Consider the following 25,479-nt stretch of genomic DNA (forward strand, 5'->3'; position numbering starts at 1 on the left):
ACAACAACGCACCTGCTGAAGATACTGCACCACCTCTGAAGACTCTCCTACTGAGGTCGTGCCTTCATAGGTTAGTGGTTGTGTGTAATTAAATGTACAGTATAATAATCTATTATATAAAAGCATTCGGCATTGTCCTTCCGTCCCGTGAGTGCAAAGCGTAGCAGTATTCTGCTTATTACAGACTTACTACTTGCGGCCTGAGGTACGAAGCGATGCGATGTGAGCAGAGTTCTAGTGCTCTCATCGTTCCCTTGCTTTTGTGCGTGATGCGTTGGAAAAATAGACAAAATTATGTCTCTGGAAATACAGTACAAATGCCTCACCGTGTAGTAAATATCAGGGGAGAGGGTGCTTGCTTATTCTCATCTATAGCTTATTTAGTGCATGAAACTCTGTCTTTAGCGGTACAGATTCGGGCTCACATTGTACGACTTTGGACAGGCACTTGAGGGGATAAAAAAAAAAACTTAGGTTTTCGGGAGATGTTATGAATGGGCACTTTGATGTTCTCATTCTCTACACTTACATGCCTGATGTACACACATGGAGTGCACAAAAATTGAGGATAAAAGTCGGTCGCCTTAAAAGGCGAAGTACGCCTAGTAATATGATATTTGTAACGTCTAATATGTCTTATTTTCTCTTATTTTGTCTTATATATTGGGTAATACGAGTGTAATGGTGACTAAAGGGTGTTATTTCATGTCTAGAGGGCTCTAATAATGTTAAAAAACGTATTTAGAAGGTCGTAGTCAGGTTTTCTATACTCTAACTGCGAAAATATTCAATTTATAAATAAAGAATCCTACTTCGCGAAAATTCATTTATCACGGTAGAGTCTGGAACGGATTAACCGTGATAAACGAGGGTTGACTGTATACATATACATATCTACATATATACATAATCACACACACATATATATACATACATACACTCTTTGGGGAAAACATGAAAAACATTATTTGTACAAAATCTTAATTTATTTATCCATTCCTAAATAATTAAATGGGCAGGCTATTTCGTATCAGTGCAATACGCTGTTTGTTAAAACGGATGACTCCCGCTCTTACGTGCAAGTCTGTGTGGATATTATGAACTATCGTATCTGTTCAAGTTCTATTTAAATTTTAAATAGAAGGAACTTTTATTTAGTCGACAGAAATATCTTTGGTCGGAATGTAAGTTAAATGTAGGCATCATTGCATAAATTTTTCTTCACCATACAAATGTAAAGAGTAAATTTGCCTTACATTCCAACCAAAGATATTTGTGTCGACTAAATAGAACTTGAAAAGAAGATATATTTTTTTGAATGTGATCGCGCAATTCAGATCGAGTTGACGCGCACCGATGCATCGAGCCCGCGTGCTATTCACGCAAGCCGCTCGGTGTACATGCATCGAAGGTTCCCAGCTGTGCTGGTGCCATCTCGTGCGATGTCCACGACTGTATTTAATGTTAGCTAAGACCCGGCACTTAAAAGTTTCTTTTGCAGTTTCGCCGAGTTTGTGCCAAACACCACCCTGACCATCTCATCTTCCTCTGCATAAGCACAGTCCTTCACCCAATAGTGTTTCTATTGGATTGCCGCTGACGGACAGCCTTATATGGGCAGGCACTAAATTACGTGGGAGGCGTAACTCCGCCTCCCACGGACATCGAGCAGAAGTCTATTATAGTATATGGACGAAAAAATAGGTTCCAGTTATGACTATTACGCGTAGAATTTCAAAATGAAACCTGCCCAACCTTTGTAAGTAAGCTGTAAGAAGTGAGCCTGCCAAATTTCAGCCTTCTACCTACATGGTAAGTTGGAGAATTAGTGATGAGTCAGTCAGTGAGTGAGTGAGTCAGTGAGGGCTTTGCCTTTTATTAGTATAGATACTGTAGCATGAATGTTTACAGTCTACACATTTATGTGTGTAATGGGTTAAACTCAATATTTTAAGCACTGCATAGATAAGAACATGTGAAAATAAATAATAACATGAACTGTGCACATGATATGGCTTAAAGTGGGCTGCTGGCCTGTACTAGCAGTTATTCTTTGTGCTTTTTGAACCAGAGCATAGAAACACATCGTGGTCTGTCCTCAAAAGGAACACCCCATTTCTCCACAATATTGTTTGCATTTTACCTCAAAGCTGTCCCTCCCCAGACCCCCGTTCTTTGAAATGTATATATACAAAAGCACTGGGCAGTCCAATCAGGCTTGAATTAGAATGTTTTTATACAGCATTGGGCAGGAGGCGACTTGCCAGCCATGGTTTTTTTTTTTTTTGTTTTCTCATTTTTTTGTCCACTTCATAACTAGGTTTCAGTGCAGCTCACCATCTCATCTCTTTTTTCCTGGCCAGGGCAGCTACCCTTTTTCATTTGTAGCCAAACCCATTTCGGCTTGAACTACACTCCTCATTTGTTCACATAATCACAGCTGAACAATGTGCTAAGAATGTGCTACTTGCTAAAGCATTATTACCAATAAATATCAAAGGGAAAAAAGTTGACTAATTTTCTTTTTTATGTCATCAAATTTCAACCAAATCCATCAAGGCATTTTTGAGATTGTGGAGGTATTTAGTTTTTCTACTGGGAGGGGCTATACCTAAATATTAATATATCAAAATGTCCTTTAATTAGTGGATACCTGTTTACATACATACACCATCCTACAGAATTTCAGCTATTTAACTATAGCAATACAGAGATATAGATTTGGGATGTTTTTATTTTCATGCGGTTTTCTATTTTGGCCTGGTGTTGTGTATGTGCAGTTGGGAACTAAAATCTTTGCACCATATCTGTTTAAAATATTGAGGGTTTTGCATTAGAGATTATTATATTTCACGTCAGATGTACTGATGCAGTGTTTTGGAAACTCTACAGCTCATCATACTATAATCTGAAAAGCGCCTTATGCATTTCAGCTGGATTGTAGAAACATGACAGCATTCGTGTGTTCTAGATAGATAGATAGATACTTGTGGTAGTACTTGAAGAGATGCAGTCCTCTGTTGTATTTAAGGGTTTTGAAAATGGATAAATTTTTTTTGTGCTTTGTCCTATAAGTAGGGATTCATCTTCTAAAGCCCACCAGTTCAAATTCTAGGTGCTAGAAAGGCGAAACAATAGGAAGGAAACTACTGTAGTTCTATAAAACCAAACTAGAAAATTGATATCTACCATTGAAACATTTTAGTATAGCTTAACAGATAAAATGTTGTTTTTTTTCTGTTTAAAAGATGAAAACTGATTGATAACGTTGTCTATACACTGTACAAAGAACAAGTTACAAGTTGCTCTGGCTTGAGAGGAGTGCCTTGAGAATTTTGTTCTTGGACATTTTATGTGAATAGGAATTTTTGTGACTGAATATTTTATTCTCCCATTTTTCTTTTGTTCTTATACAATTTTTATGTTTAATAGCACAATGGCCAGTCTCCTAAACATTCTTTGATGTTCTTTCTTCATTATGATATGCAGTAGAGATATTGGAGTGATAGGGAGGCATTACTGACGTGAGGAAACCAGGTATTATACAATTAAATTTAAAGAGGTGCCATGTTATGTTTGGAATGATTTTTGAAATTCTTATCCATTTCAGAAAGTTTGTTTAAAGTAATGAATGTAGGCTGTGAAAATGTAAGTCTGAATGTGAGTAAATAAGACCGAAGAAGAAAAGGCTCACAGTTTCATCCTTTTTTTTATGTCTGATTAAATATATGAGAGATGTATACAGTGCAGTGTGTTTTTAAAACAAAGTAACATCTGTAAAATAAACTTCTGACATAGACTTTTATGTAGTATTATTTATTGGGCCATGCTTTTTGAACTTTGTCCTTCTGCATCTATTTTTAAGTGCTTTATTAATGATAGAGATATTCAGAAAACAAAATGAATCATTACAGTAGAATTTTTCTTTAACTTTGGCTCCTATAGAATTTGCACTGTAAATGAATTAAAAGTGCTAATGGCTGGTGATGAAGGTTTAAAGTATTTTTACTTATATTAGAAATGTTGAAATAATCACAAACAGGAAGTTGGAGTTTGGAGGTTGAACATTAATGAATGTTAAATGCAAAATATATTTAAAAAGTATATGTGTACATTTAATATTTCTAAGTATGTATTCAAGAATAAATGATCAGTGAACTTGAATTGATAAAGTGAGACTTAAGGATAAAGACAAAATAGTTTAGACAGAAGCCTAAATATAAAAATAGCCTGAAATAAACCTAATTCAAGAAATGAAAAATATAGCTTACAAGATTGAAGGTAATGTAAGAATTTCAACATAATTTACTCAGACTTTCATAAGGCCTTTGATACAGTCTAACACCAAAAATTAATTATGAAATTAGAAGTTGTAAACATCAGAAGTAACCTATAAACTGGATCTCAACTTGGTTTACCAACAAGATACAAAGATTACAGATAAGGGAGGAATTTTCCATGTAGAGTGAGGTTATCAGGGGAGTTTCTCAGGGGTCTGTACTTGGACCTCCACTTTTGTGATTTATATTAATGAACTAGATTTCGTTATCATTTCTAAACTCTTGAAGTTCAGAGATGATACTAAAATTAGGGACGGCAAAAACAATTTGAGGAGACTTGGACAAGTTTTAGAACTAGGTGATTATAAATACAAGATGGGAGACACTGTCCTAAAGGAAGCAACCTCTGAAAAGGACTTTGGGACTTCTGTTGACAGTTTTTTCATCATCTAAGTAATGTGCAGATGTTATTATAAAGACAAATAAAATACTAGTTTGTATTGTAAAATATGTTGAATATAAATCAATAGATGTTATAGACCAACTATATAATACAGTTTTGAGACTACATCTGGAGTATTGTGTGCAGTTCTGGACACCACATTTACATGAAAGACATTGCAGCACTTGAAGCTGTGCAGAGGAGAGCAACCAAGTGCCTGCCAAGATTTAAGGAAGTGTAAAATTCCAGAAGACTCATAGTTTAAACCTGTTTGATCTGAAGCAAAGGAGACTGCATGTGGACCTAATCCAGGTCTTCAAAATTCTAAAAGGCATTGATAATGTAGATCCAGCAGAATTCTTTCAACTTAATGGTGAATCACGTACTGTACTCAAAGACACCAGTGGAAAGTAAGGGAACTTGCATTTAAGACTGAAGTCTGGAAGCACGTCTTTACTCTAAAGTGTTGTTGGAATCTTGAACAAACTAGGGAGGAGTGTAGTTGAAACAGAAACCTTGACAACCTTTAAGCAATATCTGGATAAAATACTGGAAAAAGTTATTACCTAAAAAAAGAGCCTGATGGACTTAATGGTCTCTTCTTGTTTGCCAGGTTTCTTATGTTCTTATGCAAGTGGCTTTTTTAACTAATAAAATTCGAAGAGTATATAAAATTGGATTGCTATGCTTAATAATACATAAAAGATATTAAGGGGTTATACAAAAAGAAGTGAAAAAATGCCTCTTGCACAATACAGGAAAAATCTTACTCATGTTTAGCTAATGACTTTACAAGAGAGAATGTGAAAAGAAGACCTTTTTCTAAATCAGTTTTTAATTATTCAAAATTTTGATGAATGCATTGATGCAAATGAACATTAAGCATGCATAATGGGTAGACCAGAAAAGGCAGAAAGCAAGGATTAGAAGAAGTGTCAGAAGGCAGTCTAGGGAGAATTGATGCCAATCTGCAGAATTAGAATTTATTCCAGTCCAGGGTAAAATGGTGTCCAGCAACATGATCATACCTAATGAAGCCCAGGCTGAAACCTTGTAGCGAAACCATAGAATCGTGTACCAGCTGTGCATTTTCACAAGGGAAATGCTTTTGATTTGTAAGACCTAGGCTGTCAATTTTGTACTTTATGAGAAGTCTGATTAAGCTATTTGTATTGACTTGCCTTACCATGTGGTGAGTCTTTTCACTGATGCCAAGTTTACAACTTTAATTTTCATAGTCATGTATCTTTTGAAGTTTTTATCAGTTTTAACTGTGTTGGTCTAGGTTTATGTTCTACTAAATTATAGTAGTTTACATCTCTGTTTACCAGTGGGCAAGTTCTTTGAATGGTAGTCAGTGTTTCCCACAGACGTCTGACCTAGCAGCAGAGGGACATATGACAGTTTACATTATTATATTTTTTGTAGGTCGGGCCATGCCAGAAATGACTGTACTCTATTGGGCTCTTGAACAAGGCCGTTAATCTGCAATTGCTCCGTCCTGGGTATGACATTAACCTGTATCCAGCCCTGCAAGTAGGCCCTCTAATCTGCAGTGAAAACCTGAGGGATGGTGACAGAGCTGGCTCTCTAGGTACTATAAAAACCTATCACTATTCCATTCCATCTGAACTAGTATGGTACTGAGGTGTCACCTATTGCTTGGCTGCACTCGGGTCGTAATCTGCGATCCTGAGATGGTTTGTCATGTGGTGTGTGCGGCAACACGATGTATCAGCTCATGCTTCTAACCTCCAGTCTCAAGTTCATACTTAAATCAGTTGTTTAATCGATTTAATGATTATTATTTTGTATAGTGCTAATTGTGCTAAAATTCTCTGCTAAAAATGCCAAACATAATGACAGCTTCTAAACTATTCCTATGTTGATGTGCACCAGCAGCCATTCTGTTACATATACAATGACATCATTTTCTTTTTTCAAAGGAAATGCTTGCAAGTTTATTTAAAAAAAAAAAAAAAAGTTGCAGTACTGTAAATCTGAGGCTGCATGCTGAAAGTATTTAATTGAATATACATTTTTTTGTTATTGGACAATACTGTTACTGCTTGTGTAACTACGATCTTGTAATGGATAAAGCTGATTTTATAAATAGATTGTGATATAATTAAAAAGGATCACAGTTCTGATTTACTGTATATTCTTCTAAAATTCATGTATATGTATTTTATCGAATTTAATCCAGTTTAGGTGCTGCTGTTGGCACAATTTCAAACATTAATGGGAATGTGTCTCCTGTGATGTTTCTTTCTTAAGGACCATTAATTAAATAATTCCAAAATATCTGTGTTGTGCAAAACCATAATATAAAAAGAACTAAACAAGAAATAAGCACACTGCACATCCCTTTTAAGACACAGAATCTTGGAAACAATTTGTACGATGTGTAAAGTATTCTTTGAACAAAAACAAACAAGGCTAACTAGATTTTATTGTTTTTCAAAACATCTTTGTGAATACTGTATTAAGAAAACTTTAGAGCATGCCTTTTTAGTTTTCAAAATTTTGTTTCCACAGAAATCAATGTTTGGTACACATTTTTTTAAAAAGCTATAAATACTATTTGTACCAAACAAAACATCTTTAATTCTGTTGGTTTCTAACATTGAAATTATATAGCATTTCATCATACATGGATCAAATGATATGAAATTAATGCTTATTGTCAATTTAGTTTTCTTCTGCTTTAAACAAACAAAAAAAATTCCTTGGTGCCCTTAGCATGTCCTTATTTTGCTTAATGGTTAATTCAGACTACCTGATTATCATTATCATAGACTTTGGCAAGTATCTACATGCATATGATAAATCACATTACAAATTTATTTTCTGTTGGTATGACAGAATAATTGTCATTGGGTAGATTACATGTTACACCTCTGCATTTTTTTTAGTTGCTCAGTCATTTAACATTTCTAAAAAGAATGCATGAGAATTCTATAGAAAGTGCTTAAATGAATAGTGTGATAACTGTAGATGAGTTTGGACAGACCACTTCAATAATCAGTAGTTTTAAGTTTTGACAAGAAAAAAATGTAATGTGTCTTCACATCATAAAGCACACAAAATATAATGTAACAACTTGGGATACGCCGTAGGAAGGACTGAAACTTAGGCACAAGGAGCTGGTTATTGTCCCTTTAAGAACAGTCCCTGATCAGCACCACCTTTTAGCCTTGGGAGATGTTTCCCTTCTTTTTTCCTCTTCAAGAGGGTTTGCTGTCTTTAACCTGCCACTCTATGTATTGCATATACTTTTAAACTCTTTCAGCTCACATGGCTCTGCCCTACCCCCTGCAAAGTCTTGCCTGCCTCTTCTCTCACAGGTGGAGTTGCTACAATAACAATGCAAAATGCAAACTTACATTAATAAAACAAAAGTTGCTGGGACCCTATTGTCATTTGATTCTGATGTCCACAATGGCTATTAATAGTATGCATTTACTACAATGTATGTGGTTTCAATTGTTCATGTAGGCTATAGACTACTTAATTGAGCATTCCAGTTTAGCTATAGCAAGCTTAAGCCTGTGTGAACTTAGTCCACTTTGTTCCTAACCATCTCTTCACTTTGTTTGTAGTATTGGTATGATGACAACCCCAACTACTGTGTCTTCATTTTCTTTTTCATCTCCACAGTTGTAATGGCATATGCTAAGTTGTGTGAGAAAGACAAATAACAAAGGTGGCTTCCTGATGCGCACAACTGCAATAAAAATATATTTTTACCAGAAAATTTCTATTGAGTGTATAATGTACCCCTAGTGCCCTGTAGATTTAAACAATAAAAATAACTTGATAATTAAGAACTGTGGATTCAGGAAAAAATCAATTTGCCTATAAGTTTAAGTTTGTGATGTTACGCAGATTTGACACAATTGTAATTCAATTGAGGTTGTAAAACTTGAGCTTTGCATGGCATACTGAAATTGCATTGATGGCAGTAGAGGATGGTGGGGATGTATTGTTTCACTTTTACAAAATTACATATACAGTAGAAGCATCAGTTTTTCTCAGGTGCCTGAGGGTGCACAAGGAGTTCATTTGTAAATGAATTGTACATCAAATACATGGAATTTCTATAAAAGTGAAACAGGTTGGAGAGACCAAGAGTTTCTGCTCATTATGGTTAATGGCCTTTTTTGACCTGTGTGGTACAATGAGATAGTGATGTTTTGCCAAACATACACCGTGAGTTTTTTCCTGTATAGGGTACCTTCTCTACAGAGTGGTTACTGCTTTGCACCCATAGATGCTAATCCAGGAAAGTGTGAATGTGAAAAAGATTAATAAAATTCAAGAAAAGTGCATTCTTTAATCAATTGTTTTCTGCACTAAATGAGAAAAAATATTATCTACTTAATCAGAAATATCCTGGCAGGCTTGAAATTGCTGAATGAAAATTGAATATCTCATAGAATGAGAATTTAAAGCCTGGTTTGATAGGCCCCAGATCCCATTAGAAGCAATCTGTGGGCCTTCTGCAAAGGATCTGTTCACAAGGTCTAGTTAGGCAGACTTTTTAATCATTGCTGGCATCCTCTGAAGAATTTAAAATTAGAGCCATGCTGATCATAAAAAGAATGAAAGAGAATGTTAACAGAGTTCTCTTATAAATAGACAACGAAGACTGTGTTTTAGGGTTCATTGTGATATGACTTAACATTTGGTATTGCATTTCATTGAGCTTGGCTTCCTGGGTTGCTTTTTTTGTCTAACATTGTACATATAAATTAAGTTCTATCTGGCATTTCTTAAGTTAAATGTAGCATTTCAGATTTGGTGCCCGCGCCGTGACAGCATTATTTTGGTTTTCTGCATTAGAACAGGCACAATGAACAAAATACTTCTTAATGAAGGGCTTTATTCTGAAATCTTGGAGGGCATTTTAAACAGGTTCATAATGTAAAGAACCCTGCAGTGTGAGGAATATTAGGCTTGACAGCTAAGAGAATAGTGGTTAAAACTGGGTAGGTTCAATGAGATGGTGCATACTAAAATACTCAGAATTGAATCGCATGCTTCACAAAGTGGCACCCATAGTCTGGAAACTATGTACAGTAGTAGTAATATGTATGTAGTAAAACTTTTTTACTTCTTTTTAAATAAGGGTCAGCTGCTTTACAGTTGTATAAGTAATGGTAAATAAAATTTCCATGGCTTTGTTCTCAAAGTGCATTCTTATTATCTTGGGTTTTGAGTGAGGAACCTGATTAGTTGCTGCACATACTGACAATGTGCTGCATGTATAGGATTGGAGGACTATTGCAAGTGATGTTAGTTTCAGCATTAAGCAAAAACAAATCGGTATGGAAGCATGTAAGGATTAAATTGGATAAGTGGGTTTGTGTGTTCCATTAAATATGCATCTGTCTTGTTTTTATATTGACAAAAATATGTTATGTATGTTTACTTACATCATACAAAAACTGGATGTAATGCCCTACTGTCAGTTAATAGCTTCCAGCAGAGTAGGCATGATGGACTGAAGCTTGGCTGAGGTACTGTTGATCCACTCCCTGAGAAGAGACAACAGGTAGCTGATGTAAACGGATGAAAAAGTAAAAAAGTTCTTCAGTGCAAATACGTTTCATTGCCACTCTTAAAAGGGAACTAAAATACAATCCGTACATCATATCCATTGTTTCTGAGGTATTTGAGGGGTCACATCAATGCATATATCTATATATATATATATATATATATATAAACTGCTCAAAAAAATTAAAGGAACACTTTGAAAACACATCAGATCTCAATGGGAAAAAGAAATCCTCCTGGATATCTATACTGATATAGACTGGGTAATGTGTTAGGAATGAAAGGATGCCACATCGTTTGATGGAAATGAAAATGATCAACCTACAGAGCCCTGAATTCAAAGACGCCCCAAAAATCAGAGTGAAAAAATTATGTGGCAGGCTGGTCCATTTTGCCAAAATTGAATTGCAGCAACTCCAAATTGTACGCAGCACTTTGTATGGCCCCTGTGTTCTTGTATACATGCCTGACAACATCGGTGCATGCTTCTAATGAGATGACAGATGGTGTTGTGGGGGATCTCCTCCCAGATCTGGACCAGGGCATCACTGAGCTCCTGGACAGTCTGAGGTGCAACCTGGTGGCATTGGATGGACCAAAACATAATGTCCCAGAGGTGTTCTATTGGATTTAGGTCAGGAAAGTGTGGTGGCCAGTCAAAGAGCAAGCAGTCTGCTATCACATCCCCCACCCCACACGGTTTTCTCAGCTGTCAGTTGCTTAGAGTTGTATAGAGTGAGAAGTCAAGCAAAATGACACCTTTTATAAATACTATATCAATATTTGGAACACTTGCATTTCATGTGTGTTCCGTGTCTACAACGATCTATGCACAGTATACACATTGTTAAAGCAAACGTTTTTAATGTTTTAGTAATAATTGACAAAATGTAGACGTGTATAGTGTGTGAAGCCTGAATTCCAAATATCAAAGAAACACTTTCACAAAAGATACATAGTATAACAGAACAAATCCGCTTTTTTTCAAGACTATAACCGAAGAAAAAGAAATCGGGTTAGTGTTGCTTGTTGTCCTGACTTCTCGGGTAGTATAGTGGTTAGAGCTGCCGACTCCAATTCAGAAGGTTCTGGGTTCGAGACTTAACACCTCCCAAAATAAACGTTTTGAGTTGTGCGCTGTTCTTATTGTTACTATTATACAATAAAAGCATGCATTTGATTTGCGTCTGTAACAGCCACTGTAAATGTTTAGTACTTGTCAAAGTTAACGTCATTTTTTTAGTTTTACTTTATTTACTTATCTTCCTACAGCATAAAGTGACAAGTATATTGCAGAGCTTATTATTTATTTACAGTATTTATTCATTTATAATGCACTCTTATGTAAATTTAACATATGCATTGTATGAAGTATAATTTTATGTGTTGATGCCAGGTGAGGCAAATGTCTGCAGGTTTTCCAGTCATTTTTTTATGTTTTACTCCTCAGAAATAACTTTTAATAAAAAAATAAATAAAAAAAAAAGCTAAAGACCATTTACTTGGCTCAGAAAATCTCACAGATGTTCAAAGTCCTATGTCGATATTTGTGAATTACAGTACTGTATAACAAGCAGGGCTAATTAACTTAAGTATTAATGAATTAGTGGAAGCCCAGTATAAAAGTATTAATATGCCTGTTCAAACATTAGTACATCTACATGATATGTTTTTTTTTTAATTAATATAATCAAAACGTGATGCATTTGGTGGGGCATTTTCACCATATTCAGTATCATATTAAACATAATATAGTGCATAATTTTAATAAGTAAAAGCTTCATGTGTTTTTGGATAGTAGTTATCTCAGAGCTTGAATTGTCTTTTTGAACTGGATGCGAGTTCAAAGCAGTGGGTATAAAAACCACATACATGTTGAGGAAGCGGGTCACTTCTGTCCCTTTCAGTTGCTGTCTGAAAATAAACAGGCAAATTTCTGAGCCCAGCTGAAAGTGAAATCAAATCAGAAACTCTTCAACCTTGTGTTTAGATAAAGTAGAGTGAAATAATGAATTGCTACACAGTATTTTCAGTCAGTGGTGAAATTCAGTTAAATAAATTGTTCTGTAACGGGAAGCTTAAATTAGCCTGTAGTTAGATATTCCAGTAGAACATTACTCCAGCACGCACTTCAGAACCATCAGAAATAATGGTTCATGACCACAAAATTAAGACCTAACCCCATTATAAACATGTGGGTTGAGCTGAAGAGGAGAATCCATAAATGTGGACCTTAAATATGAAGAATCTAGAGAGAGAGGATGAATGGTCTTGGATCCCTTGCCATATGTTTTCCAAACTCATCATGCATTATAAAAGAAGTCAAAGAGCTGTTATCTTGGCAGAGGAGGGGGGCTTCACAAAGTATTAAATGAAGGGGTGCCAAAACTCTGTGGTGCCCACAGCCCAGAGACCTGCTCTTAGTAGTTTATATGCAATACATTGTTACACCTGTTACTACTGTTGTGTTTTATTATTAGTTGTTGTAGTATTTATTTATTTATTTTTTAATTTATTACTATTTAAAATTATTACTATCCCTTCCCTTATTATTTATTTATATTTTACTTTACCTCTCTTGAACTTATCCTGTGTTTATGTATATGTTGAATCACGGTCCTGGGGAATGTTGTTTTGCACCACTGTATGCTGCAAATCTGTGTATGGATGATGGTATGACATTAAAACTAGTTGAGATTTGAGAAAAATTATTTGTTTTATGCTAAGAATTTCTTTTTGAAATATTTTACTTCAATTAAAGGTTAGATTTTTTGTTAATATTTTGAATAAGAGATGAAGAGGGTAAACAGTAAGACTTTTTTTTTTTTTCTTTTTTCAGTAGTCCACTTATACCAATAAATGTCAGTGCCAATATCTTTGGAGGTCACAGCATAGATAATACTACAAAGCTGGCTTCAGGGTAAATTATTGCTGAGTGGACTGATTGTGTCTGCTTTTTAAAAATATTACTGTAACAGGATTTTGTTTACAATATATTTTATTGTAACTCATTCCATGTCAGTATTGAACTCTGATGCTGCAAATGTTGCATCTGATTTAATTTACAAAGACATATCATGGAGCTGAAGTTACTGGCATTGGCAATTACTACATTTTTGTGTCTGTCTGGGAATTTGGATGTTAGCCGCCTCAGTCATAAGAGAGGTAATGCTGTTTCTAACAAGAAAGTGGAGTTTGAGGTGCATTAGCACCCACTGCTTTCATTTAGTTTTAATTGAAATAACATGCAGTCATATGCTTAACACAAAAATGTGTCTGTCTCCAGTGATGGTTTGTTACCAGTTTGAGGAGAACCAGCTGGGGGTGCACGAGGCCAGCTTGATATCTGTTGCAATGATGTCAAAAAACTAAGGAGTTCAAAATATAAAAAGCAAAAGAAGAATGCAGCAGAGTTTATTTTGTGAATCTGTTATAGCATGGAGAAACATAGTCCTCTTACAGTACAGTGAGGCTAGGCTGAGTTATCCAGTAGTACTTGGTTAATAGCTCAGTTAATGCTATATGAGGAAACTGCTGCCCTGTGTGTTAAATCTCATCATGCATGACCTCTAGCGGATCTTGGAAATCAAGGGTTATTTCTGTCTAATAACACTGGCTGCTTACTGGTGCTATTTTTGGTACCTCTGGACAGTTCTTCAAAAAGAAACATTAAAATAGGATGTGTGGCTCTACTGACTTTCATAGTCAAATTTATGATTTACAATCAGTTTGTTTTTATTTAAAAATTAGACAGCTATTGATCACCTAAAATTGCATATGGCTTAGTGTCCCATATTCTTTTAAGTGTAAAACTTTTATAAGCAAGGAAGAAGGCAGTGGAGATGTGTGTATGTATGTTCAAATATATAAGGTAAAGATGGAGGTTGAAATGCAAGAGGGGCGTTTTCAGATTTTCATGTTTATTTCTGAATGTCTGCTTAGACCGTTTAAAATAAAAAGAGAATAAAATGGAAATAATTTGCACTTTATTAGATTTCTTTCCACATTTTATTGTCTAATTGAAGAAAAGTGAAGTGTGCTAAAGTGTAATGTGCATCTCCATTGTAGGTAATGCTGTCAAAGGTCAAATGTAGGTCACAGGATGCTCACAACACTTGTAACCTTAATCCGCTCCTGCTGAAAGTTGAGTCATCTGATGGTTCAGACAGAAATTGGAAGATGAACTGTGGTGAAATTTTGTAAGAAGTTTATGCTTTAGGTAAAGATCCACATGGGCAACAAATTTCAGCTGCAAGACATGGTTTTATGCATTTGATTTGGTATATTTAGTGTATTTTCTCCTAATTTTGGAAGCAATCATTTTCCAAAAGTTTAATGTTTTATTCTTGCAACTGCAACTTTCTATGCATATTTTAGTTCAATCTTACACTAGGAATACAAACTGTGTTTCAAGTTAGACTAGTAAGGTGACAGGATACTAGCTGCTTGATTTTTCTGTTTACTGTAAGTTCCTATTTAATGAAATGTGTGTTTCTTTCATGACTTTGAATTTTTGTATATGTATGGTCCTGGGTTGTGTCCGTATTATAATACATATTAAAAACTTTTAAATTACTAGCCAGAGTACCTTGTGCTGCCAGGATCAAATAAAGTGCAGGTATGGTCACTAGTTAAAATTTCCAGGTTGAAAAATTTTGGAACCAAAAGCGAAATATATCTAAACCCACATTGAAGTGCTTCATTAATGATGCACAGATGTGGTCACTACATAAAGTTTCCCAGCAGGGAAACATTTCTGAATGATCATTCCCTGTATAATTAGGGAATTTCTGTAAAATTTGGTGTGGACTTGCAATATGCACAAACATACATTCAGGTTTACACCATATATTAGATACATATATATGTGTGAAGGTCATAGGACAAAGTATATTATGGAGACATCATAAAGTAAGATAAATATTTTTATAATCTGTTTTCTCTTGATGAAATTAAGCATGATTGGGATTTCCACTTAGAGAAACAAGTTCACTTGGAAATGGAGAAACATATTATGCAGTGCTGCTGATCACTTGGTCAAACCATCAATGACAACCCATGACTCAGCGTTTGTGGAACACTGACTTAGGTGGCCCATCTGACTGTTTCTCCTATTGGTTGAGAAACACTCCCTCACATGGACATTGTGTTCAGACAGCAGGACTTGAAGATTGGTTTGTGCTACTCCATACCAGCAATTAAAGTGTACATGATGCACACCAGACCTACAGAGCCTCATTTGCAAATACTTGTACAATTTATGACTGACACACATCCAGTCTTGACATGCAGCCAAATGACCTGTCCCAAATGGTGCTGTAAGTCGGCACATGACTATATTACAATGTCATGTTTAAATAATGCAAACAAACCATTGTATTCCTGTTCTTTTATATTCTAGTATTTAGGCTCTGACCAACAAGTTCAATGCACTGATTGTTTGACATCTCTCCATTAACAAAGGTTCTGTCTTTTTTATTTCAAAACATTCCAATATACGTCAATAAATCATTCTTTAGGCAATTAGATTCAACAATAATCTCATTTATTTGGAATTCAAAACATCCACGCATCAAAAGAGCGACCCTACAAAGACAAAAGGCAGAAGGTGGCATGGCTCTACCTAACTTCCAGTTTTATTACTGGGCAATAAATATACTGTACAGACAATAAGAACCTGGACACAAATAGAAGAAAATGCACAGGCTTGGTCCGCAATAGACGTAAAATCCTGCAGTAGTACTTTGTATTCCTTGCTCTGTGCTCCAATAAACACACGTTATTGACAATATACTAATATCCCAATTGTGCTCCACTCACTTTGAATCTGGAACCAATGTAGAAAGCATTTTAAGACGAAGAAGCTTCTATCTGTGGCACCTCTGCAAGAGAACCACCTCTTTCAACCTTCGCAAACATATGCAGTTTTTAATATCTGGAAAAAAAATTTGGAATTAACTTGCTTAGAGATCTTTATATAGACAACGTCTTTGCATCCTATGAACAATTACATTCCAAATTTAACATTCCAGCTACACATTTCTTTCACTATCTTCAAATCAGGATCTTCGTTAAACAGAACCTTCCAGATTTTCCTCATCTTGCACCCTCATTCATGCTGGAAAAAATATTGCTCAATCTCAAGGACTTAGACACAATCTGTACAATATATAAAATCATTTTACAATCCCTCCATTTCAAAGATCCAAGAGGACACTGAGAAAAAGATCTCTCAATTAATATATCAGAAAAGGAGTGGGAAAACAGCAATGCAGAGAATTCACTTGAGCTCCATACGCGCAAAGCATACAATTATACAACTCAAAATTATATATGGAGCACATCTGTCTTGACTAAAACTCTCCAAAATGTTTCCAGGGCATGATCCAACCTGCGAACTTTGCAACCAAGCCCCAGCCTCACTGGGTCACATGTTCTGGGCCTGCACCAAATTAACATTATTCTGGACAAAAATTTCTAATTACCTCTCAGACAGCCTTGGACTCACTCAAACTCTCCATTTTTAAGTCAGTGGGAATCCGATGTTCTATACTACTTGAAATTGGAAAAAAATCAAATACTCAGTTAGAGGATCCGTATTGACTTTTTTCAAAACATGGTAGGATCTAATCAATAATATTTTAAAATAAGCTCATAAAGCACAGAGAATTTATTAATGTAGGTATGTTTACAAGCCTTAAATTTCACGCCGTTTGGCTTGCTCTCTCTCTCAGGGGTGGGGATCGATCTGTCCTTAACTCAATTTTTCTTTTTGTAAAAACTTGATTGATTTGTATGGATTGCAATAAAATTAATAAAGAAAGAAAAACAAAAACCAAAGGTTCTGTCAAATATCTCTCATTTTTGCAGTATATTTCACGCTTTGGTACATTTCTGGGGGTGTGCTTAATTTTCTTAATGCTCTTTTGTACTTCGTTATTTGGTATATTTTTGTTTGCAAACTCCCATTTATTTCCTTTTAATTATTTCTGAAAATTGTATTTATATATAAATATATTTTAAGATTACTTATCCTTTTGACAATGAGATACTTTTAAAGGCTGCAATATAATTATTTTATTGGAAAATTAAAGTTTAATAAAGGAAGTACAATGAATCATTTAGAATGAACACATAGTATAGTGATTCATATTATCACAATAATAATTCCTCAGGGTTTTTTTTCTTTACCTTTACAAAAACAATTGTCAGAGACTTATTTTAAGCCTCGCAGCTTAGGAGTCCAGTGTGGTTATTTATCTGATTATTTGCTGTAGAACCAGCAAAGCTTTATTGCACAGTTAAGAAGACAAAATTCATGTTGATGCTAAACCCAAACCAATAGTTGTCTTCTATATATATCCCCTTCCTGATTTACTCTATATTTGCATATTTGCCTCAATGAATGGCTTTAGATTTTTAGCAATCTTGGATAAAGGAAACCAGAGTAAATGTACAACAGCACTTCTTAGTTGTAAATGATATATTTTTAAGTAGTATAAGTAGTATAAGATATTTAAGACTGTATTACCTATGTGAAATGGTAATTGTCACCTTAGTTACTAACTCCAACATCTGATCAAACATAATTTAGACTTGATTGTACCTACTGTAGCTCTTTTTTGAATCTAAATTTCACCATACGTTGATCCTTACCATGACAATGAAGTAGTCACCATAAGGTGTCTAGAAGAACACTATGCCACCATTGAGAGGAAATCACAGAAAAAATAGGAAAAAAGTGGTTAAAAAGTTTTTTAGGGAAGTGTTACAAAACATTTGCTAAGGCTTTGAGACAGCACCACACCACAGTGAGAGCTGTTATCACGAAATGGAGAACATTTGGAACAGGAAGGAATCTTCCCAGAAAAGTCCAGATTGCAAAAAGTAGTCCAAGGGCACAACAATAAATAATTTTCAACTAATTGTTGAGGATCCCCAGAAGAACACCCAGTGAACTGTGGGCAGGTCTAGCCATAATTAAGCTCCGTGTTCATGACTACACGATAAGAAAGAGACTTGAGCAGAAATTACTTTAGATAAATGTAATTAATCTCATGGGGAAATTCAGATGCATACATCAGCAGAAACATAAAAAGCAAGGATACATACTTACAGAAGAAATAATACAGATAATCCATCATTAAATAATTAAATGTATATTATGAAGATATTTTAAAATAATCTTAACAAGTACATTGGGACAAAGCATTGAATTGCCTGATAGCCATGCAGAGAAAAGACTCCCAGAAGCACTACTTTGCACAACTTGACGAAATAAGAATGTTGTTAAAAGTGCTTCAAGACTGCACCTCCTGGAGGGGATTTTTCATGATTGCATTGAATTTTGCCTTCATCTTCTTTTACACAAGAGCTTCCAGTGTGTCCAATGCGTTTGCCCAGTTATGGATCAGGCTTTCCATATATGTTTCTTCAGGCATTGTGCATCTTTTGAGTTCAGATTGCTTCCAAGGAGATTGCAGCATAGAACAACACACTAGCTACTGTGGACTGATAGAACATTTCCAGCAGCTTGTTGCCTTCATCAGAAGACCAGAGTCTCCTTACCAAGTACAGTCTGCTCTGGCCCTTCTTGCACAACACCACGGTGTTGTCAGACCAGTCCAGTTTGGTGTTTATGAGAACCCCACAGTACTTGTAACTCTGCATCACTTCTGCTTCCACTCTCTGGATAGTGACTGGTCTCAGAGGCTCCTTGGCTTACCAGAAGTCTACCATCAGCTCTTTTGTCTTGTTGATAATGAGTTGCAGGCAGTTCTCCCAGCACCACAAGGTGATGTCCTCCATAGGGTGTAAACTGCCAGCACAATGACATGTGAAAACTCTCACAAAATAAAATAAGGTTGTAAGCTCATCACAAGAAGCTCAACATTGAGATTGCATATCTATCCTGTAATTATAATGTGTCCAAGGTTGCACTATTTTTTTTATTCACGAAAATGGCAAGTACTCCTCTTTTCTTCTTGCCACTTTCACATCTGCTTCTGTTTGCCCGCATGATTTGAAATCAATCAATGAATCCAGTGCAGCTGCGGAGTCAGGTTTCAGCTCTGTGATCTATAGGGGAGAGTAGCAAGGCAGAAAACTCTCCTATCCAAGAGTAATATGGTAGTGTGATGATATGAAGGTGAATTGCTACCTCAGGATTTTCCCTTATTGAAGGAATCATGAATTCTGCATTTGACAAGACGTTTTTGTTACATGTCCTACAACTAAAGTGTGTTTGGGCTACGGACAATAACCCAAAGCACAAATGCATGTTTACAAATGAATGGCTCTAACATTCCTCTCATATTCCTCAATAGTATTGTGTAACAATGTTAGCAAATTATGGACATTTCTTGGTTGCATTTATTGTGCTTTTTACATGGAAGTGGTGTTGGTTAACTCTTCCATTAAATAGAGAAAATAATGATACAAAAACTGTATTTTGAATTCCCTCAGGTTCCTTATCTCTGATGTTGCATTTTGTCTAAAGATCAGAGAAGGAGGCATATTAGAAGGTTATTAACATCAAGGAGAGGTTTGAAGATATATATATATATATATATATATATATATATATATATATATATATATATATATATATATATATATATATATATATATATATATATATATATATATATAATATTTTCTGAATATTTCTTTCGTTCTTCAATTTTTATTGCTTTTTAATAGCTTGTATTCCCCATTTTATCATGTATCAAGTGCAAAAATTTTGCCTGGACACAGCTGACACGTGGCATGGTACAGGTTTAAAAATTAAGTTGTAGAATCAAGTGCTTCAATTTTTCTGAATCAAAAACTAATTTCATAGTGGCCTCTAGTGGCTTGAAAATCTCTTTGGTGTACAGTATTCTTCCTGCCGTAATCACTGTAGTGATAGCATTCTGTGTTAATAAATTAGGTAACATTGTATGTGGTTAGTCAGTAAGAGAGAGGAGAGAACTAGATTCTTGTTGTTTACAGATTCTGTATGCCATAGGACTGCCACACATTTTGCCACACCTTGGACCCTCAAACATTGCACTATGGCATAACTCTACAAAAACAAAATTAAATTCCAATGTCTGGTTTATCATTGTTGATTACAACTTCTCATGTGAGGTGGGGTACACCAGTCAAAATGGTATTTACTGCTCTTGACAAAGATTGCTATAATTATTGGTTATCAATTTGAACAGCTTCACCAGCAGCTGTGACAAAAGAATGCAGTGCTTAAGGTATTTGTAATTCCTATAGGCCGGTATCAATATAAGCATCAAGGGTTTTATTGCTGCCTAAAATAATGTTTATCTCAGTTATAAGAGGTCAAAGTGATTAAATCACGTTTTTCAAACATATATGACCTGTTTAGCATTGCCCCATATGGGTTAGAAAAAGAAATCAAAACCTTTGAAATACCGTGGATAGATGCTTGAATTTGAATAGCATAAAATGCCTTTTTAATACCTACTTCCCTAAAGTGTACTGTCTGAAAATGTATGTATGTATGTATATATATATATATATATATATATATATATATATATATATATATATATATATATATATATATATATACTAATAAAAGGCAAAGCCCTCACTCACTCACTCATCACTAATTCTCCAACTTCCGTGTAGGTAGAAGGCTGAAATTTGGCAGGCTTATTCCTTACAGCTTACTTACAAAAGTTGGGCAGGTTTCATTTCGAAATTCTACGCATAAGGGTCATAACTGGAAGCTATTTTTCCCCATATAATGTAATGGAGTCTTGAGTTGGAGATGGCGTGGGGGGAGTTTCGTGTGACATCATCGCCTCCTACGTAAGTGCGTAGAGAACAAGGAAGAACTCCAAACAGCGATGAGCACAAAACGCCATTTCACAATTGAGAAGGCAGAAAAACATTATGAAGCAAATGATGCATACAAGCATATTCATAAGTACAGCTACTGCGAAACAAAGCACGGCGTGAACCGTAAGTTTATATTAAATTAAGTTCATAGACAGGCTGCCACTAGCGTTTGTAATTTAGTGCCTGCCCATATAAGGCCGTCCATCAGCGGCAATCAATACAAACACTGCCGTAAATGTTCACGGGTGAAGGACTGTGCTTATGCAGAGGAAGATGAGATGGTCAGGGTGGTGTTTGGCACAAACTCATTGAAACTGCGAGAGAAACTTTTAAGTGCGGGTCTTAGCTGACATTACGAGATGGCACCAGTACAGCTGGGAACCTTCGATGCAAGAACACCAAGCGGCTCACGTGAACTGGCGCAATGCACAGACAAAAGCAACAGTTCCAAAGAGTGCTGAACAAAACCGAATTACACAATTGAGAAGGCAGCAAAAAATATGAAGCGTCTTATACATACAATCATATTCATAAGTGCAGCTACTGCGAAACAAAGCACACGGTGGAAAAAGTGAATGTCCTGCTAAAGGAAGACAGTGTAAAAAAAACCCGTGCATGCAGTTTGTCACATCACAGATAAAAGGAAGGCGAGCTGTTTATTGATGCAGTAAGGAACTAATCGATGAATGAAACCTCTTATCTTTACAGCGATTGACAAACACGGAATGTAACTTGAACACATCCTACAAATACGAGCCTGATTGAAAGAAATAATGATAATCAAATCCTTGATGACAGCAACATTCAATAACACTCACAAAACAATTACTGTATATTGACAATCATGTTACGTTATTTTTAAAATGTTCCCTTTTCTTTTCATAACTTCTACTTCTCCACTGCGTACACGGGTATATATATACCCGATCTACAATACATACTTTAGCATAGACAAGCCACACGCTGTGGCTAATTGTAGAGTCTTCGCCTCTAACGCCGACATTCGAGGTTGATTCGAGAGGGTGTACTGACTATGTATGAGCGCTACCGATTCATTTTACCTTCAGATCTCCTTGGTTTGGGGCGTATGAAAAATATTAGGTTAACGCAGAATCATGTTACGTTATTTTTAAAATTTTCCCTTTCTTAGCACAAGCACAGCTGAGAAGCTTCGATGCATGTACTCCATAACGCGTTAAAAATAACGCATTTAATCACACTTTCAATTCCAAGCAAACGGAACTTTTGTCAATGCATGATTTCCTGGTACATCCATTACACTGATGCACACATCACAGCTACAAAAATGTTAGAGTCGGAATAAAGCGCTTCCTACGACTGATCATTTCGACTACCCGAGCGAAGCCTTGATAAAAGCATGGTTTTGTGCACACTGAAAAGCAAGCAAAATTAGATGCATTACAGAAAGCGGACTTTGTGGCTCTTACTGGGGATCATTGGACTTCCGTGACCGTTAGTAATTCTAAATACATCTAATTACAAAATGTTCAATGATCACACTGTTTTAGCCTAATGTACAAAATAATTTTGGCTAATGTTACTCAGAGTTTAAAGAGTAAGCTGGTCAAATTACCTTTTATGTTTCTGACTTATTTTTTAAGAAGAAAACTGCACTTTATGTTGAAATTTTGGTTATTATTATTTAAAGACAATACTATTCTGAAAATGTACTTAAAGTACTTAAACTACCACTTTATTTTTAAGTCTGCCCAATTTTAACCAGGGATGATATTTTTGTTTCTGTTTTGAATTCAAATGCAGTTTAAAAGCTTTTTTCAGAAATTAAAACAGCTTCAGTTTACAATATTCATGTCCATGTCTATTATTTGATTCTGTAAGCCCACTAAAACCGTTTTAAATTAAAAAAAAAACATTTGCGATTTGGGGCAAATTTACGTGTGATTACATACGATTAATCAAGATTAATTCTTACACAGCCTCTAATTAATTGGATTAATTTTTTAATCGAGTCCCACCCTAAATATATATATATGTAGATATATATATGTAGATTTGTATATATATGTGTATATACAGTATATATGTAGATATATATATGTTGTATATACAGTATGTATATATACAGTATGTGTATATATGTATATGTATATATGTATGTGTGTATATGTATATATATATACTGTATATATGTGTATAGATGTGTGTGTATATATATATATATATATATATATATATATATTTATATATGTGTCTGTGTGTGTATATGTATATATATATATATGTATATATGTGTATATTATTTATTAATTATTATTAAAATGTTTCCTTTTCTTTTTACTTCTCATGCCAATGCTAGGTATTTTACTATATATATATATATATATATATATATATATATATATATATATATAAATAGATAGATATGACAACAACACTCATATCAATGACAAAACAATTACATTAACAATCATCTTATGTTATTTTTAAAATGTTTGCTTTTCTTTTCATAACTTCTTTAACACACTTCTCAATGGCTGGTATTCTGCTAGTATATATATATATATATATATATATATATATATATATATATATATATATATATATATATATATATATATATATATAAAAAACAGGGCAAATGCTTCTTTTGTGTAGGTGATACATTATTTACTAAATTATTTATTTATTTCTCGTCAAAACTTGCTCCAGTTGAGCTAATCTGACACAAGCTTAGTCCCAAGAGAATCCTTTGTGCAGTCTAAAATTCAGGGCCAGCTGTATCAGATGGGTTTTGTTTCCTGTCTTGAAGGACACGGTTAAAGAGCCACCAAATGAGATCATTTGAGATACAGATTTTAAAGGCCTCCCATGAGTGCAGAAGCCAGCCCATCCATGACACACGTACTAGTTAGGCTGTACTCTGCACAAATGCTTCTGAAGTGCAAACAGCCCCCCCCCCACCCCACAAGATTGATTGCTTGTCCTACTGAAACATCTCCCCTTTGTAGCAGATCCCGGACATTTACATTTCTATTGTACTTTATGCTTGTATGCTAATGTTCAAAAATTTGGAATCACCCAGATATTTTATGTTTTTGATAGAAATGAATACTTTCTTGCTGAGGTACAATTAAATTGATTTAAAAATATAGCTATGATATTACCTTGAAATGTATTATTTTTTTTGTTGTTTACATTATGACTATAAAACCCTATTTTCAGCAGCAATTACTTCAGTGCCTTAACGGTAAACCCTCTGAGCTCATCCTTAATTAACCGTGCTTAAATTCTATTGGGTTATTGGACAAGCATTTGTAATTATGCTAGCTCATATATACATACATACATACGACCCCTGCGAAGTCGCGTTTCAGGGTTCGCGGACTCAATCATTCACGGAGTTTTCCTTAGAACCTAACTATTAATTGTTACCAGAAAGCGCAAATATCCTCCGCAATTTTTTATGGCTTTTTTTCTTGGCAATACTGTGCAGTACAGAGAACAGGAAGCAACCACTGAGGGAAACGCGGTTTGGGATGGTGAAAGTAGCCAATCCGAGAGTGTTATTCATTTCTCCTTGCTCCTGATTGATTGCTGCCCTGTGACGCAACTCCAGCTGAGTGTCCTTGTGTTTTCCATTTTGTTATTATATTCATTTTGTTATTCTTAAACACACACGATTTCGCCAAATCGCCCTGCACCTTCTAAGCCTCTGGCACTGAGCCTAAATGCCAAAAGGAGTTTAAAGCACTCCAAGAGAAGGTTGAACTACTGGGTTTGCTCCGGGAACTAAAACGTTCTGCTGCAGTAGCATGCCACTGTGTCATTAATGAAAGCACCGTTCACTACATAAAGAAAAACGAATACCCTATTTAAGTTTCTGTGAATGTGCCAATAAAGTAACGACCGTAAAAAATAAAAAATATTGTCCGGATGGAATCTGCCTTAGCATTGTGGATCACCGACTGCAGGAAGAACATCTCCTTGGATGGTAACATCATCTGTGAGAAAGCACGGAAATTGTACCAGCAGTTTGCTACAGGAGACAATGTAGCAACTTCCCATCACAATGTTCCTGAAACCAATCAAGAAAAGCCAGCAGAAAACCCCATCAGAAGAAGACCCATATAAAGATACGAATCCTCCTGAAGAAGGGGCACCACCCAAGGAGTTTTAAATCCTCTGCATCGTACTGCACATCATCATCAATATCATTCATCACTGGTGAGTACCCGTACATTTTACTGTATTTTAATTAAATGAAATAGTTGGAGATGGATGGATGGAAATTATTATGTATTTACTCTACTTATAGCAAAGAAAACGACAGCGCATACCAAAGAAAATGTGCTT

The 25,479-nt window shown here is 35.2% G+C and overlaps 1 protein-coding gene across 3 annotated transcripts in view; it reads left to right on the top strand.

Annotated features, from left to right (window-relative positions):
- Positions 1–25,479, top strand: part of LOC120525687 (kelch-like protein 29) — an 810,846-nt gene that overhangs the window by 86,258 nt on the left and 699,109 nt on the right. The window contains exon 2 of one of the 3 annotated variants that reach the window (XM_039748201.1): positions 6,151–6,316. The exons of the other annotated variants lie outside the window; for them this stretch is intronic. The gene's annotated coding sequence lies outside the window, so the exon portion shown is untranslated. The remainder of the gene's footprint in view (positions 1–6,150; positions 6,317–25,479) is intronic. 3 annotated transcript variants of the gene reach the window in all.

The sequence above is a fragment of the Polypterus senegalus genome, chromosome 3 (genome assembly GCF_016835505.1).
Source record: "Polypterus senegalus isolate Bchr_013 chromosome 3, ASM1683550v1, whole genome shotgun sequence".
NCBI lineage: Eukaryota > Metazoa > Chordata > Cladistia > Polypteriformes > Polypteridae > Polypterus > Polypterus senegalus.